Here is an 18343-nt window from a genome sequence, read left to right on the forward strand (position 1 = left end):
TGTCTAGAGACCCTTTGTACTGGCCTCACCCAGGAGCTTATCAGAAGTTCAAACTCTCAGTCCCCATCCTAGACCTACTGGATCATAATCTCATTTGAATAAGATGCCATAAATGAAAGTTGAGAGTCTAGACCATTCCTTCTGGGAAGCTACGTGGGAATGAAAGGAGGGAGGATTAGGAGATAGTCAGGGGGAAGCAGAAGGGAATTTTTATTTATTTTTCAGAAGGGAATTTTTAAATGTGAGGCACTTGAATTTACTGACAGTCTGTGAGGAAGAAATCAGTTGAAAGGGAAAGACTGAAAAAAAAGGAGAAAGAAAGAATAACCAATGGAGCAAGGACATAAAGGGTGAGATCAAGAACTTAAGTGGAGAAAAATAGCCTAGTTTGAGAGTAGGGACACTTCTCCATTTGGCCTGGGAAAAAGAAAATCTTGGTTATGCAGACATAGATTTTTAGGTAGGGGTTAAGAACTGAGTGAGTATACGTCCAACAGCTTCGTTTTTTTCCTCTATAAAGTTGGAGGCATAAACACCTTCTTAAAAAGAGGAGTGAATTGATTGAAATGCAAGTGGTTAAAATGAGGGTCCATGGAATCTGGGATGGATAGGAAAGTATGTGTCCATGAATATGTAAAGGAATTCATCTTGGGTGGCCTTGGCCTGCAGCAGCTTGAAGCAGGATTTCGGTTCCCAGCCAGAGATTGAGGTCCGGCTGTGGCAGTGAGAGTGCTAAATCCTAACCACTAGACCAGTGACCAGTGACAAGGCTCTGGCCCAAAGGGCTTTGCAGAAATGAATTCCCACAAAGACGGAAAGTAGTGAAACAAGTAAAGTGTTTATTAGGAGGAAAAATAGTACGTGTGGATAGACACATGGGCGGGCTCAGAGAGAAAGTAGTGCCCTTGTGGTAGTTTGATTCACTTATATGTGGCATTTCTTCTGGGTTTCCTTTGGCCAATCATCTTGCTTTACCTGGTTCTGAGTCTGTATTTGGTTTATCTCAGGGCCCTCCCATGTGTGCATGTGCATCTCTTAGCCAAGAAGGATTCTAGTGAAGAGGCTTATGGGTAGGTTGACATCACTCCCTTTTGATTTCCAAGGAGCCTTTCTGCACATGTATAGTCGGAAAGGTCTCCTTGACCTCGAGAATGAGAAACGTGTGGTCTCTTATCTGGGGAGGGCTCAACTCCTCCTCCTCTTCATCTTGGAGTTATCTGTCCACAGCGGACAAACTCTAGCTGCTCAGCCAGGGACCCATCTATCTCCTGCCTCAGAATGGAATGAAAGGGAAGGACCGAGAAACGGGAAGATATAGTAAGAGCAATGAGGTCAAGAGAGTGTGGTCAAGCATTGGTACATTGGAGTTAAACACGTCAGAGGTGAAGCAGAAGCAGTTCTGGACAATGCCAAAGTCTTGGGGGTGGCCACGGAGTGGGTGGTCGATGAGTGAGAAAAGATTGTTAGAGTCATGAAGATTAGAGAATTTTGAGCAGAGTAGGTCAGATAAGTGGTCAACGTGGATGTTAAGGTCATTCCTGGTGACAGTCAGATGGAGACAAAAGACTGAGAGCTGGATTTGGACCTCAAAGTTCTCAAGGGGAGATTTGTTGTGACTGTCAGGAGAAAGGCACAGAGGATGGAATAGGAAGATGTGTGAAAGCTCAACGAAGTGAAGATTTTGTATGATGGTTTAAAAATAGCAGTGGGGAGCAAGTAGAAGGAGGGCAGTGCTTCTCACTCCTGGCTGGGATAAGGAGTCAGGGATGCCAGGAAGGGAAAGCACAGTGTGTTCCACGCTGCTCTGAGCTCACCAGTTCCTGCTGTGAGCTCTAATCTTGCTGTCTGCAAGTCACACTGCTTCTCCTTCCTACCTTGTCAGTTCTTCCAATATCACTGGTGGTCACCAGACTGAGCAGCTCCTCATCTGCAGTCTCCATGCTGGTTTCAACCATGCAGCCTCAAGGCCCACGGTCTGGGATGGGACCCTGAGGGCCAGTGAGGACTCCAGTGCACGAGAGATGCTCTGTTAAGTGTTGGACCTCTTCCTTTCCTTTTCTCCTTTCTCCTGGTAAGTTTTGTACACTTGAAAATGGAGTTCAGTGATTGCAGCCACAGCCCAGCCACTGCTGATGGTGAGCTGGTGAGCCCTGAGTGAACCCAGGAAAGAAAAGACTACCTGCCATCTAGCAGCCATCAGACTGCAACCACTCCCTACAGGAAGCCCTGAGGAAACTCAGGATGTGAAAATACTACAGAATACTGGTCCCCAGATAGCTTGAGGTGCCTAACAAAGGAATGATTTCAGTGAATGATTGCATCATCCCATACATAGAAAAGCACTAAATTCCTTAGCTTGAGATTTCTAGTTTTCTTTAATTAACAGTAATCTTTTGTTCCCACTACCTGCCCTTTGTTGCAAAACTATATATCCTAGCTTCCCACCTCGCCTCCTTGGAGCAGCTTTCTCAGGGTTACTTGAGAGGCCACCTCGTGGGCTTGAAATCCTAAAAATTTCTGTCAAATAAAACATAACTCTAAAAAAATAATAATAATAAAAAGAAAGAAAAAAAAGAAAATGGAGTTCATAAAGATGGGGAAGTGTAGGTGTTGGAGGGTTGTGAGAAAGAATCTGTTGGGAGAAGAGTCTGGAGAGATCGGCCAGAGACCTACAGAGGTGACATTTGGCAGCCAGGATTTATAAAATGGAGGAAGCATTGGAGACATTGAGCCTGGCGAGTGATAGGATCACTTCTGTATCTGGCGAAAATAATTCTGTAGACAGCTGGAAGGATGACCTGGCAGGCAAGAGGTTAGGAACCGGGAGATGAGTTAGTACCTGATGCTCAGGACTGATTAAAGGAGAGTGAGGTCTGGATCAGAGAAATACTTGGAGGGTAGCTTTAAGTCATTTAGGCCCATGACTTAAATCAGTGTGGGTCAACATTGGAAAGAGAAAGGAGAGAAGGTGTGAAGGTTAGTTCTCCTTGCAAATATGGATTTCAAGTTGCGTTACAATTACCTTATGACTGAATTCTTCTTCGTCGTCTTTTTTTTTTTTTTTTTGCAATTATTCTTCTTTGAACTCCTCCAATTGTTTTTGTTTGTATAGTCCTATTTAACTAAAATAGAAACTCCAGCTAAAGTTTCATACCAGTTGTTACAGCAGAACCCAGGAATTAAGGCACTTTGATTTGTGAAGTAAGCAAGGCTATCAAAAATATTTTTCATTGTAGAATACATCTTACATTCTTGTATTCCTTAGCTATGCGGTTTTAGGCATATCCTAGACACTTCTATTCTTTATTGCTGATTTCTGAACTTGTCTAAAACAAACTATGAGAATGTGTATCTGTCAACATTACTGTTACGGTGATTGAAACCGGGAGGAAGGGGTGAGGTGAGGGAGAAAAGAGTTGTATGTGTCCTACAACTTTACCAAGACACAAAAATCTGGATTTACTTTCTCCTGGGTGATACACTTTTATCAGCTAGACCTTTGGTTTGCAATCATTAAGTGCATGTTCGTGTAATAGCGGCACATGATTCTCTTAGTAAAGCCACTTGGTTATAAATCCAGACCTGCCTCAGTTTCTTTTAAAAATGGGAGTGAGGTGAGAATTTTCTTTCTATTTACTTCTTATGTGAAGCCAAGTGAAGTATTTTAAGAGTGAGTGCGCTATGGAGAAATAGGGTCAGATGGTCTCAGTTCAAGTTCCAACTTCCTTTCTGCTTAAGTCATTTGTCCTTCTAAGCTTCATTAGTTTCATTTGTAAAATGAAATGTGAAATAACAGAGTGTACCTGAGAGCTGTTAGGAGAAGTAAATGAGATAGTATCTACCAAGCTTGGCCACAGCACCTGGCTCGTAGAAACTGTTCAGCATTATAGTTTCTCTGATACCCCTTTTCATAGAGATCTGCAGAGTTTTCAGTAAGGAAAATTATTTTTCTATTCAAGCCAATAGTGCTGCAGATGTAGAGAACAAATGTATGAACACCAAGGGGGGATAGTGGGGGGTGGAGGGGGGATGAATTGGGAGATTGGGATTGACATATATACACTAATATGTATAGAATAGATAACTAAAAAGAACTTGCTGTATAAAAAATAAATAAATTAAATTAAAAAAAAAAACAATAGTGCTGTAACTAGGAGGTATGGAAGAATTTGGGGCCAGAAATGAGATGAAGATATTTCCAGATGCAAGAGCCAGAAAATGATTGCAGTGGGAAAGAGGAAAGGACAAACAAATTTGACAGTAATCAAAATGCTGGAAAGTGAAATAAACATAAGTCACAAGCAATGTGATACAATGGGAAGAGCTAGGGGTCAGCAGATTGAGTTTCAAGACCACTGACATGACCTCAGCAAGTCACTGCCTCTTTCTGGGCCTCAGTTTTATCATAAGTAGAGTAGGGACCATATTTCCTGACCTGCCTGATGCCGAAGGTTAATGTGAAAATCAGATGGGAAATAACGAGAGTGTGAAAGTGCTTTGTAAGTATAAAGGGAAGTAAATATGTTGTCTGAATGCAGGTGTCAAGGAAATGACCAAGAGGGCATCTATTAAAAAACTCTACAAATTATCCACCTTCCTTATTTAACTGCTATTATTTGACCACCAGTCTATCAGCATAATCTCAGAGGGACAACCTTTGTGGAAACCAATAGAATAATCTAGGAGTTCAAGATTTGGTGATATTCAATGAGGCCTGGATTCTGTTCTTCAGATTCCTGGATGTGTGAACCTGGACTGAAGATTTTATCCCTATGGGTCTATTTCTTTAGCTATCAAATGATAAGACTAGCTGTTCTTTCTCTCTCTTAGGGTTATTTTGAAGACCAAATATATTGTAAAAGATCCAATATAAACGACTTATACAAGCAATCAATGAATTAATTCTTCATCAATTAATTCACTTGAATTGTAGATGGTATGAAAATTAGGTGAGGTAAAGCATAAAAATATATGGCCTCTACATAGGTCGGAGTATTGTGCCAGCCTGACCAACTGTGCTTGTGAAGAAAATTTAATAATGTGGGAAAATGTTTATGAAATAACATTAAGTGGATAAAAAGACATGCACACACACACACACACACACACACAAAATCTTAGAAGAAATACACAAAAACAGCAACAATGATTGTCTTCCTGAGTATTAGGATTAGTATAGGATATTTATTTATTTATTTATTGCTTCTTTAAACTTCCCTGCATTTTCCATTTTTTAAACAATCAAAAGCATGTATTGCTACTTAATAGGGGAAAAGGTTATTTTCCTTTTCAAACAATGAGACAATGTGTGTCAAAGGTCTGCAAACAGTGCCAAGCACACACTGAGTAGGGATTTCATAGACATTAGTTGAATCTGAATGAACTCTTAAAAAAGAAATCTTGGAAGGAGGCTGTACGTCCAAGGCTCTCCCATCAGTTGATGTTCTTCAAAGGAAATAGAAAGACAAGACCCATCAAACATACCCTCACTAGGAAGCCTGGACATAGGGCTTCAAGTGGATGTTAGGAAAAACTTTGACCCCTAAGCCCTGAAGGGGTACTGTGGCTTCTACTTTCTTCATGACAAACAATTAACGTTTCAGCTGTTCTTGTTCTGAGTAAGATCAGGACCACGTGAAGGATTTAAAATATCACTGGGATGACATGTTACAGAGCAGCTGGCTGGCTGGAGGGGTCCCATAAATGTCACAAGGAAACATACCAATTGGGAAAGCAGGAGACAAAAATAATAACAATAATTCTTCCCATTCACATGGCATGTTTCATCTGAAGAGCTCAAAGTATTTTACAGATGTTATATCCATTAAAACTTATGTGGCAAGCATTATTCTCCCTGGATTACAGATGGGGAGGGGACTCTAATCCTGTCATTCAGACTAAAACTGGAATAAACATATAATTATCTTTGAGAGGAAATCTTTCTAATGTAACCCTTTCCTTCTGCAGTTTCCTACTGCTTCTGAGTGAACAGGACACGTCACCTCCTTGGTCCTGCGATATCAGCTCCAGGTATCCAAACACTGAAATGAGATCACCTCTCCATCTTTCCTCCCAGACGAAACATATTTAACTTTTCAAGTCTTTCTTCAGAAGCCTGAGCTTCCCTTTTCTCATTTCCCTACAACCTGGAGGTGGTTTTCAAGTTGAGTAACTAAAACCAGTGCCTGATACTTCAGCCCAGATTCATCAGCGACTTTACCTGAATAAATCGACAAACTTGAAGTTAGGTTTGTGTTTTTGCAGCTGGGCTTTCCACGAAGACACGTTGTTTTTGGTTTTGACTTGTTTCTGATAAGGCAATGACTTCTATCCTATTTCTGATGTTCAAGATCTTTGTTCCTTTTTTCTTTGATTTGGGAGTTCAACTGCCTTTAAAAAGGCCAAGTATCCGTTCTCCTAACAGAGCAATGATTATCATTTGTACATATTCCATTTTCTCTTTATTTATATTAACCTTTTAACAGCATTAGAGTAGTATTGTATATGTTATTTTGCATTCTTTGCATTGTATTCTGCTTTTGAGACTCACATTATATTGTAAGTATCTTTTTCCATTGCTTCTTGGAAAGTAAGCACAATGTTGACTGTATAATCAGGATTCTAAGTTTGTATTATAATTTGCTCAATCATACTATTAGAAGATATTAGAATTGCCTCCAATTTTCTATTGCTGTAAGTTGTTCTTTGCTGAACATGTCCTTAAATCTTCTTTTATATTTTAAGCTATTTTATTAAGAACTTTCAATATATATTTCCAAATAGATGTACCAAATGGCTGAAGCTAATTACAGCATGCCCAATAATGTGTGGCGGTATCAGTTTCACTGCACTCTTGTTAGAATTGAATATTTCTATTTGAATTGGTGAAAATATTTACTTTGCTTTAAAACTGATTTTGAATTTCATTACTCTCAGCAAAATTAGCTATTTTTAACTTTTTTTTTAGCAGAATAAATGTTCCACCTCTTTTTTGGGGAGTTTCACATTGGATGAAAGATGGTTATAAACCTAAACTACGTTAAAAAAATCTTGATATACAAATAGTTGTAATAATAAAATCTTGCACTATAAAACACCTTTCACTCAGGGACCCAGTGTGTCGCTTTAATCTTCAAAATGCTTCTGTGTGGTACATGCAAAATACTATCAATCAGTTTTAAAGATGAAGAAAATAACATGACTAGTACTTAGTGCCATGATTTAGACCAATTGCTATGTTATAGCGAATGGCACTGATCACATTTTCTCACTGGTTCTCACTATATTCTCATAGCAACAGCACTTCTGGCTCTGGCTTAGCCTTACTCAAATTCTTCAGGCATTATTACTTTTCCCTTTGTGTCTTGAATATACATATGATTGTTTATCCTATGCCAGATAGTGGGAAAAAAATCAGTTGAGCCAGTCTGGCAACATGTAGGGGAGGGAAAGGCACTTGTGAATTTAATCTGTTCTCAGAACCAAAATGATTTTCATATGCATCAAAGAGCCAAACTAGTTTGTGCATACAGACACAAGCTTAGACAGACCGATTGTCCTTAGTGATATATTTAGTATTGGGATCTAACTCAGATCCCTAGGAAACCTTATTTATAATTTGCCTCTATGAGGAATCCTGGCCACAGACCATAGATTTTTTAAAAAAATAAATTTATTTATTTTATTTATTTATTTTTGGCTGCGTTGGGTCTTCGTTGCTGTGCACGGGCTTTCTCTAGTTGCGGCGAGCGGGGGCCACTCTTCGATGCGGTGCGCAGGCTTCTCATTGCGGTGGCCTCTCTTTGTTGCAGAACACGGGCTCTAGCCGTGCAGGCCTCAGCAGTTGTGGCACGCGGGCTCAGCAGTTGTGGCTCACAGGCTCTAGAGCACAGGCTCAGTAGTTGTAGCGCACGGGCTTAGTTGCTCCACAGCACGTGGGATCTTCACGGACCAGGGCTGGAACCCATGTCCCCTGCATCAGCAGACCGAGTCTCAGCCAGTGCGCCACCAGGGAAGCCCCCAGACCATAGATTTTAAATTCTTTGACAGTCTGAGGTTCAGCCTTTCCAAAACTGTGTTTTCACATTGTCTCAGTGTGAAGCTGTCTTAGCTTATAAAGTCAGATGGCTTCTCCCTTTTGCCATCATGCAAACATGCTAACTTGTAAACTGGCACCTACTTAAACTAGGTTTCCTCCTGAGGCTTATGGGAATAGGGTTTCCACTCTTTCAAGTCAGAGCACTGAATTTCATTCCTCTTCAGCCATCAGTGGTCCTTGATCCTTTTCAGAGTAGGATGTACTTTAGTCAACACACCTGGGAGGGAATTGATTTTTGATAGAATGGAGCCCAGTGAAATGTTTGGAATTTAACTAAGTTTGGGGAAAATCACTGTCTAAATAAAGAGAACTTGATGTGCTATTTATTTCCTTACGGTATCTCTCTTCCCTATCCCTCTGCCTTGTTCACATTTATGTGAAGCAGGATGAAGGAGAGAGCAGTTTCAGGACAGACTTGTCTTGCAGCTCAAACATTTGGACTGGATTCATTAGCAGAAACGCTGCAGATTATTAAACAATGAAACCTTTTCAAGTGGGAGATAAAGTAATGAGAAGTGGCAGGAGAGACGTAGGAATGCAGACAGCAAAACAGCAGAGAGTGACTCTGATAAGATCTCGGGGAATCTGAGACAAATCGGATTCAGGCTCAAGATGCCCTCCACCTTGTACCTACTCTGCTCCCTGCCCATGACTTGGTCCTGGCACTTTCCAGTAACTTCCGCTGTGAAGGAGACCAGGCCCAGTTCCTTCCCTTACTTTCTGTACCTGATCCTTCAGGAGGGCTCAGAGCCCAACTACCCGCTCCTGACAGGCTTTGGTTGCTGTGTAGCTAAGACCCTGCTCTTGCTGTTTCTGTCTGACCACCTGAGAGTAATTAAGCGGCCTCTCCTACCTAGAGCTGAACGGATTGGTTCCAAAATTATATTTTCTTGGAACATCTTGTTGAACTGGAATGCTTTGGCAGTTAAAAAAGCCACTGCTCACACCTGAACAAATCAGTCTGCGTTTCCTGAAATGAGTTCATGTTCACCTCCTGGCACATGCGAAGGTAACTGGCAGACCCAGGGGTCTGGCTGAAACCGGCCACGGTGAGATCATTGTATCATCATAAAGTACAAAGTTAAAGATGGCAGAAAATCAAAGAGTTATATTGATTGATTTGTAGTCTAATCATGCAAACAGGTCAGATGAAAAAACCCAGAGAGACTAGTGAATATGTCCAAAAATACTAGGCAAAGTGAGTCTGCCTCCGATGAAGTCGATTTCCCAGAGAAACAAAATTATTGACATATAAAATAATTCTTATGTGGCATAACACACACACACACACATACGCATGCATACAGAATGTGTATTCTATTGCCCATACGCTACCCCTTTTGTTGGAAAGTAAGTAAACTCTTTCAAGATTCAGAGTTCTGGTCTACACTTGCCTTACCATTATTACTATTTGCCACCTCTTTTTCTTTGGGCAAAAGGCAATAATTCCATGCTAATTTGTAGGGCAATCTTAGGAAAAGAGTGCGGCCAACTTAAGTCAAAACAAATGCTTAAAAAGCACTTAACTAAATGAACCTTTGCAAGTGGTTCTCCCATATCCAGATCTAAAGGTAATAATTTTGAAAAAAAAAAAAAAGTACAAATTAGAAGCATTTAACAAGACACATGTATTAGAACCGGAAGGCATAATTTTTTCCCCTAACATTCCATTCCAGGGACTGGGTTGGCTTCTTACTTTCTTCTCACTATAGGGGAAACTGCTCTTGAGATGCTGCAAGGAACCACTGTTACTAAAGCACCCAATATATCCTTAGACTGATCTCCTCAGCCCCTTCCTGCCCAGGAGAAAATGTCTCCCTCATAACCCATAAAGCAATACCGAAGAATCCTGGGGTCACTACCTGCAACCAATGGTGAACTGTACAAATTGTGGTGCTCTGGGACCTGGCATGCTGGCTGGAAATATTAGACATGGCAGCCAAATGATTCTGAACACCATGTGGAAATAAATAGCCCTTCTCAAGTAAACACGTAAACGCAGCCACAAGAAAACCTAGAGATGAGACAAACTCCTTTTGTGATCTACTCTCATTTCATTCATTCAAGCTTCTTTGGGTTTTATCTAATACCAGCCTGCTTTCTAAGGCTGCCCTCCCCTGCATGGACCCATAAGTACTTGCCCCAAAGCAGTAGAGTGGTAACAAGCATTAAGAATGGCCTCTTCAGGTTTGAGAGTTTAATTCCTTTTTTCTTTTCCTTTTCCTTGTTGGAAAGGAAAACCCTTATTTTTGCATTCATGGCAATCTTAACTTTAGGAGATGTAATAAACATTTTGAAGGTTGCTATGTCTTGGGATGAAATTTTAAATTGGGGAAAGCTAAACACAAGTCTGGCTTTTGATGGTAAATTGAGGTATAAATATTTAGAATGAATTACCAGATTCCACACGCTCAGATGTGGGCTTGTCAATCATGGCTCCAATGGCGATACCTATCAGAGGCTGAGAGGATGAGAATACCACCTTCTCAATGATAACCAATCAGATTCCTCCTCTTGTTCCAAATGATAAATACAGTAGCTGGCACTCATTGGTTTATTTCATGTGATCTTACATGCAGTATGCAAAGTTATGAAAAATTAACAGCAATCATGTTTTACACCAAGGGCATACAACAGTAGGACTTCAGTACTACTAGGAATATATCTTGATAGTGCTTCTTGCTGTTATGTTACTTTAGTTGCTAATATAATGAATGTGCTTATTTTGAGAGACAGTTTTAAACCATAGTTACATTTTATTACTCCCTTAAAAGTACTTCTCACAAATCCCATATCACTGTAGAGTGTGTTGGTCCAATTTTTTATTAAGTGCAGCCCTTGTCCTATTTATGACCCATGACTGATGCATCAGCCCAAAAATGTGATTTCTCCGAAGCACTGCAGGACAAGTATCTCAGCTCCTATGACAGGAAGGCATTTCATAGAATTGTTTCACTACTCTAAAAATGCTCTGTTGCCAGCACCCCAGATAGGAAGCAAGGCTTCCCATGGCTTATGTTTTTGCAGGAAAAACACAGAATGTTTTAGAGAAGGTAGTTCTAATTGGTGTGAAACATCTTGAATTACTGAAGTTCTAGTGGACTTGAAAAAGCTTCTGGAGAATCAAAGGAATTAAATGATGTAATGGTCTTTAAAAGATAAAATACGAATAGAATGAAAAAAGCTTTAATTCACTTCAGAAAAAGATGTCAACTCTTAGAGTTTGTGGATAAAGTTGCCACATAATCTTCTTCATTTCAAATTCAGGTTTTTTTTGGGGGGCGGGGTTGGTGAGGAGGGGATATGCCAGGGGAAAGATGACTATCAAACAATCAGTGCCATCTAGCGGTTTTATAGGATAAAGACAGAATTTCAGCAAACGGAGAACTGGTTTTTGCAACTGTAGTGCCTGAGAAATGTTCAATCAGGCCAAACTACAGATTTCTAGAGAAGACTGGCTACAATTTATATCTCCATTTATTCACTGCATAATGAACATCAAGTGATGTGGCAGTAGTTTTAAATAGTTTTGATGAAGGCTCAACAGAAAGAGAGTGAAGCCCTTAAAAGTCACAGATAACAAATAAGCCCTTTAACATATTTTAAATCTGTGAACTTTGCTATGTTTCAACCTTGTCTGAGTTAAAACTACCAAGTGATATTTAAGGAGGAAAATCACATCTATCTCAAAATATCCTGTTAATGAGAGTTTTTTTTTTTACCTGTAAACAATAAAAAACAATTCTGAAGTTAAACAACTGTCCTGAAGGTCTGAGCAAGAGGAAGAGAATAGAATCAAAGGATCCACAAGCTTGGATGGAAAAAATTACATCTTTATTTTCAGCACTGTAAACCTGAAATTTAGCATTTCCCTCACTTGAGAATGTAGGCTGCAAACCACAGTAGCGTTAGCAATATCTGGGACTTTGACACCAAAAGAAATCAGGTATTCTCATATTATTTTACATGTTCTTCACCACTTATAAAGGATAGTAATTATTAGACCTGATACCAGGTATAATAAAGAAACAAATATATTATCGTGTCATAAATTTAGTTTTAAAAACATTTAAATAGCTGTTTTCAATATAATTTATTTTCTTTGTACTCCTATGTATTTTATTTAAGGCATTCAGTTTTCTCACCCACATTTCGGTAAAAATTAGACTTCTCTCACAAGGTTTTTGTGAGGATTAAATAAGCTAATGTTTATGAACATCTAGAAAGAAGGCTGGTCCACAGTAGGCAGGAAACAACTCTGGGGTGGATATGGCCCTCTCTATTAATGTTTACTTGTGGAATTAACCAAGGAGGCGGTGGAGACTAGGAGAGAAATAACTTACTTACCTTGTTGAATCTTATCTTCATCTCTAATGCAGATAGTATCTGCCAAACAAGAGTGGTAGTTGAAGTACCAGCAATAGACCATATAATGCACCTAGTAGTTTCCGACACAGAGCAAGCAGTTGTGAAATTGTACCTGTCGTGATTATTACTGCTTATGAGTCTAAGCACATATTAACTAGGCCATTTGTGAAATGTGTTACAAATTTGGATTGAGGTACTGTTGATGTTTTTAATACAAAGACTTTGGAATATTTTGACCAAAAAGCCTTAAAAAAAGAGAAAACATTGAAAAGGCTAAGAATGTTAAATTCAGTGGAGAACATAGGAATAACAACTAGGAGTTCGTACGATCTTAATAAATATCCCTCAAAAGCATATCTTCAGAATTCAGTTTTTTTTCTGGCTTCATGTATAAATGAAAAACCACATATATACTGCTTGTGAGGTGTCAGATCTCTCTAGAAGAGAGGCATGTTTATAGGGACCAGATTTTTCCCACTGACTCACAATTACCTGATAAGTGTGTGTGTATTAATGGTACAGCAGGACTGAATATTTAAAATTGAGAAAGTTTGGTACTATAGGCACAGACGTTGGGAGGAGTTAAATGGGAGGCGAGTTTATTTTTAAACAGTATTTGGAAAACCAGATTCAAATATAAGTACCTGGGCTCATGTCATCTTTACAAAAGTAGTGCCCTGGGACTGGTCCCTGTATATCTGCCTGGGTCCAAATTTACTCCTACAGTTAAAAGGTGTGTTGTCTTACAAAGGAGGGAGTTGGTTAAGTGAATATATTATGGACATCATGCTTTTAAGCTTTCTGATTGGTTGAGGAGTGATTTCCTCCTCGCCCCCCCACCCCTTTCTCTCTCTCCAAACTCCATCAGCTCTTTTTATTGTGGGGTAGGTAATTGGCAATTTAAGACCTCAACCCTCACTGCATTCCTCTGGGGGACATAGGGGCTTCATCTGCAAGAATGATGTGGGAGGTAGTGGCTACATGCTGAGTGATTGTCTCAAATGAAATGAATTCTAGCTCTGTTTGAAAAAGCTCCCTGAGGCCAAGCCTGCAGGCTGGGCTTGGACTTACTTCAAGAACTGTCCCCTCCAGGATGCAATCAGCTGGTTTCCCTCTTGTCTTCCTTTCTAACTGCTTCCTGCAACTTCCCTCTCCTGGGGTCATATACATGATTTCTGCTCTTTCTGAGGCACTCCCTCCTTAATTAGGGCACTCTACCTCCCTACAAGGCCCAACAGCTGATGTTTTGGTCTCTAATTGTGATTGGTTTGCTTATATCTGCCCCAGGGAGAAGCCTGTTGCCTGCAGCCAATTCCTCTTCTGCTGCCCTTCACTGCTCCCTACTGGCCAAAGAGGTAACTTTTGTTAATTCTTGAGGTTTAGACTCCACCCCAGAGAAAACAGATAATTAAAGCTTTCAGATGTTTGTGCAGTCAGGCTTCCAAGTAGATGGTTAAAAAAAAGGAAGAGAGACGTATTATAGAGGCTGGAGTACTGTTCTTGTTTTTATTTGCATCTTAAACATAAGCAATTATGTTGAAAAATATACTGCTTAGGTAATTTGGTTTCAGTGGAATAAGCAAAAACAAGTGGTTTATTTCATTAGAGTAGCAGCTCTTGATTCTCATTCTCTAGTTAATTGCACACTTCTGCATTTTACATAGTTCGGAGGGTTTTGCACATGAATCAGAGCTCTGACTCAGATTCATAGGAGCATTAGGGTAAGGGTCTCCTAATACCTGGGTGTACCTTCGCTGTAATTCAGGTGCCTTGAAGAATTCCATAACCTCTCTTGCCCAATACTGCAGCTGACAGGCCAATCACGAGGGTCTGAGTTAATTCTTGTACATATGTAGCATATATGGTTCTTACGTCAACACCATCAGCTGAATCTCACAGGTCTCAGCAATCCATTATACAACCAGGTGATTTCCAGTGGAAGCAACTATTTTCAGGCCACCAGCTCCTTATGGAACATACTAAGAAGGCCAGTTTGTCTTTGGCACCTTCTCCATCCTCTGCAGTCTTTCCCACCCATGCCTTAAAGACGTCTAGGAACCACATGACCTCTTGCCTGAACCAGTCAAGTTTGCATCTTTAGAACTGCTAAGAGAGAGCCTCTCAAACATCCCAGTGCATGTGAATCACCTGGGGATCTTGGCAGACTGCAGATTCTGCTTCGGGGGGAGTGGGGTGTGCCTGAGAGTCTGCATTTCTTACAAACTTCCGGGTGATTCCGACGCTGCTGGTCCTTTGAGGACCACACTTTGAGTAGCAAGGCAATCAAATCATCTGATTAAAGGGATTACTTCTAATTAAGTGTAAGTTAGTTAATTCTAACACAGCTGGTGTTTGTCTTTTAATAAGAGTTGTGTTCTTTCCAGCAACCCTTGATTATATCAGGAAGAACAGTGGTGTGACGTGTACTCCTCCTTTTAAGGCTCCTTTTCTGAAGTGATGTGGGGGGAGGATAGGGTTAATTCTAGGAAATTTGCAAAGGTGTTTCTTTGACTTTCCATCCCTTTTCTGTGCCCACCGCCACCTCTTCCATCCATGGCGCATTGTTTCCTATACCCCCTTTCTACTCTGTGGTTCAAGGACAAGAAAATGCTACACGTTTTTGTAATATTTAAGTATTTTTGGATGATAAAAATGTTTGTAAACTTTTGGTAATGAATGGGTTCCTATCCCAAGTTTGCCACAGAATTCAGGTGCATATGTGCCCTATTTCTTGACCAAGTGCTTGGGCAGCCAATATTAGCTTCCAAAAGCTAGTAAAGCTTCAATAATTTTAGAGACAAAAGACCAGTAAAAATAGGGTTTGAAGTGAGTGCTGTTATGAATTAACCAATATCTATTTAATGAGGACCTTACTCTAGTAGAAAGAGTGTTGAGTTGGAGCTAAGAGAGCTTGGCTCTGTTCCAATTCTATGCTCTCTAGCTGAGTAATACTGAGCAAAAACAGTGGAAACTGGGCTTCAGTTTTCCCTTCTGTCAAATCTATTCATTAGTTGAACACATATTTATGGAATACTTATGAGGTCTTTAGATATCTAGTTAGTACTCAATAGTCAAGTATTGATCAAGTCCTTATGTATTTTTAAGTCATCGGGTTTTTGAAGTTGCATTTATTTGCTCCCGGAAAGTGATTTAGGCACATAGAATAATGACTCTACTTCTTGCTATGCACTCCTTCATGTGGTAAGAGGCAACCCCCTCCTGTCTCCTGCTGTTTTCTTGAATCTAAAATTACGTCTGGAAGCCCTAAAGACTCAGCAGGCTGGTTCTTGTAGCAACTTTCTCTGTTGGGTGATGGCCAAGGAAGGTGTCCTGTTGCATATGAATAAACTGTGTCTGGTGAGCTGGGGCTGTTATAACTTGGGTGGGCTCAACGGTCAGGGGTGCTGCGTGACTGGCCAAGAGGAAGTGCTGGAGAAACCTAGGACCAGATGGGCCCAGGGCTGGGGAACTTTCTCAGCTGAAGGGCTCCAGAGCCAGTGGTGCAATTTGCAGTGTCAGAAAGGTCAGCCACGTCATGACTCCTGAGGATAAACACATTTGGAATGGTACCCCTGCCAGCAACTGGGAATAGAAGGAACAAGCTACAACCTCCAGGGGAGGGATAAGGGCAAGGGTGCCGCAAGGTGTTGGATCCCTTCCCAATGGGCTGTGAAGGTTCCAGGCAAAGCTCCAGACCCAGCAGTAGACTGGAATAATAAGCAGGAAATTGAGGCTGAAGTCTGGTGAGAGAACAGGGCTGCAGCCTCGTGCTTGGGGCTCATCAGATACCAGGCCTGCAGCAGCAAGATGAATTCCAGACTCTACACACTGGTGTTAATCCCTTCCCTGGTCAGGGCTGATTGAATCAGAGTCTGGGCAGGGCTGTGTCTGTAACTGGCCAGGACTGGGAAGGCAGGGGTCATGAGGGAGGAATCAGAGGAGGAACTCTTGTCGACATTCTCAGTCCCAATATTGCCACCTCCATCCCATTCCTTACTGGAACAGTATATTTACTGGTAGGAAATCACTTCTTTGTCCCAGAAAGGTTTTTAAACAAGAGTAAGATTTGCTAAGTGTTAATACTTCTGAGAGATGTAACATCTTAAGCCCTGCTTCCCTTTTCCTGTACTGAAAATTCTGGGGCAAATGTGTTGTCAATGCCTTCTGGTGAAAGACCATCAGGGGCATACATGTAATTAACACATTGAATTGATTACTCATTGCAATAAGGGAGAACACACAACATGGGGATCTGTGGGATGTCTTGGTGAGAAGGTATTAGGAATGACTTATTACAGGATCTTGACTTTGGTTGGGTGACTTTGGGGGAGGGTCTAGAGTGGCTTCTGTTAGAAAGCAGGGACAATTCAATGATTAGGCATCTCAGTAAGTCTTATCTATAGGGAGAAGAGTCTAGAGCAAGCATAAAACTGTAATTAGTAAAGAAAGAGCAGTCAATCATATTAGCTATGAGCAACTGGATTGTTTGGTATTTTGTGGATTGCATAATGACTGTATTTCTGTCTGTTCTTAGATAAAATTAGGAAGTGCTTTTCTTTTGCCTCACTTAATCATGGCCTCAGAGTGACTGTGTCTGAGGCCAGTGTTCTGGGAGATTGTTTGTCAAACAGGAAACCCCATGCCCAGCTGTGAGTGTCAGGCCAGCTCTCAACGATACCTAAACCTAGTTGTACGTGCCAGGTCAGTTCTCAGATGACAGTATACTTTGGCCCATCTATTCCTAGTAGGTTGGAAGGAGTAGGTTTAATATGTCTATTTTTGATAGTTAAAGTTTGGGGAACACAGAGAAACTCATGTCCCCATGCTAATATTTTGCTGTCAGTTCTCACACTTCACTTTGTTGTCGGGAAACACATCCCATAACACTTCTCCATTAATCCCACTCAGATGTTGTATTTATACTTCGCAAAAAAAGAAATAAGAGCGTAGAAAGTTAGGAGGGTTATCCTAGATCATGCTAAAGGTGAATCAGGCAGGACTAGAAACAACACATGCTAAGCTTCTCTGATCACACACTAGTGGCTGGTCATCAAATCATGGGAAGGCTGCCCTTTGCTAATAATGCATCCATGGTGGCTTTCTGAGAAAGCATGCTGGGTACAGTTGCTGATGAAGATGATAATGGTCTTCAGGGTTAAGAATGTGTCATAAGCATACCTGACTTTACTTTAACATTGGTATATTCATTCTTTATATGATAGCTCATGATATCACTAACTACAAACATTTTCTTAAGCCAAGTTGTAGGTGTGGCCAGTTTTGTCTTTCCGGACAATGAGTCCCTTGAGTTTACTGCCCATTCTGTTAATAGGCCTACCCTCATTCAATTTATTTATGCTTTCATTTTCTTCACTAGATTATGTGTTACTTGAGGGCAAAGTCAATATCCTCATGAGTTGCTAGAGTACAATACTGAATAAATGACCATAGGTGAAGGATGCTTATTTATTGTCCAAGGAGCTATATCATCCCAGTACTAAGATTTTATGACAAACTCAAAATCTCAGCACTGCCATAACTGAAACTGTAATTCCCAAATTTCTTTGATCTTAAGCAAAAACATCTGCTTGAATGAAAAACAAATCCACAAAAGACTTAAACATGAATGTTTATAGCAGCTTTATTCATAAGAGCACAAACTAGAAACAACTTACATGTCCATCAATAGGTAAATAGGTAAAAAAGCTGTGGTATATCCATGCAATGGAATACTACTCAGCAATGGCAAGGAAGTATGTACCAATCCACAGATCAACATGGATAATTCTCAGAAACAATATACTGAGCAAAATAAATTGGACATGAAAGATGACATACTGGATGATTCCATTTATGTGAAACTAAAAAAGACAAATT

Source organism: Eschrichtius robustus, chromosome 5, assembly GCF_028021215.1.
Source record: "Eschrichtius robustus isolate mEscRob2 chromosome 5, mEscRob2.pri, whole genome shotgun sequence".
Taxonomy (NCBI): Eukaryota; Metazoa; Chordata; class Mammalia; order Artiodactyla; family Eschrichtiidae; genus Eschrichtius; species Eschrichtius robustus.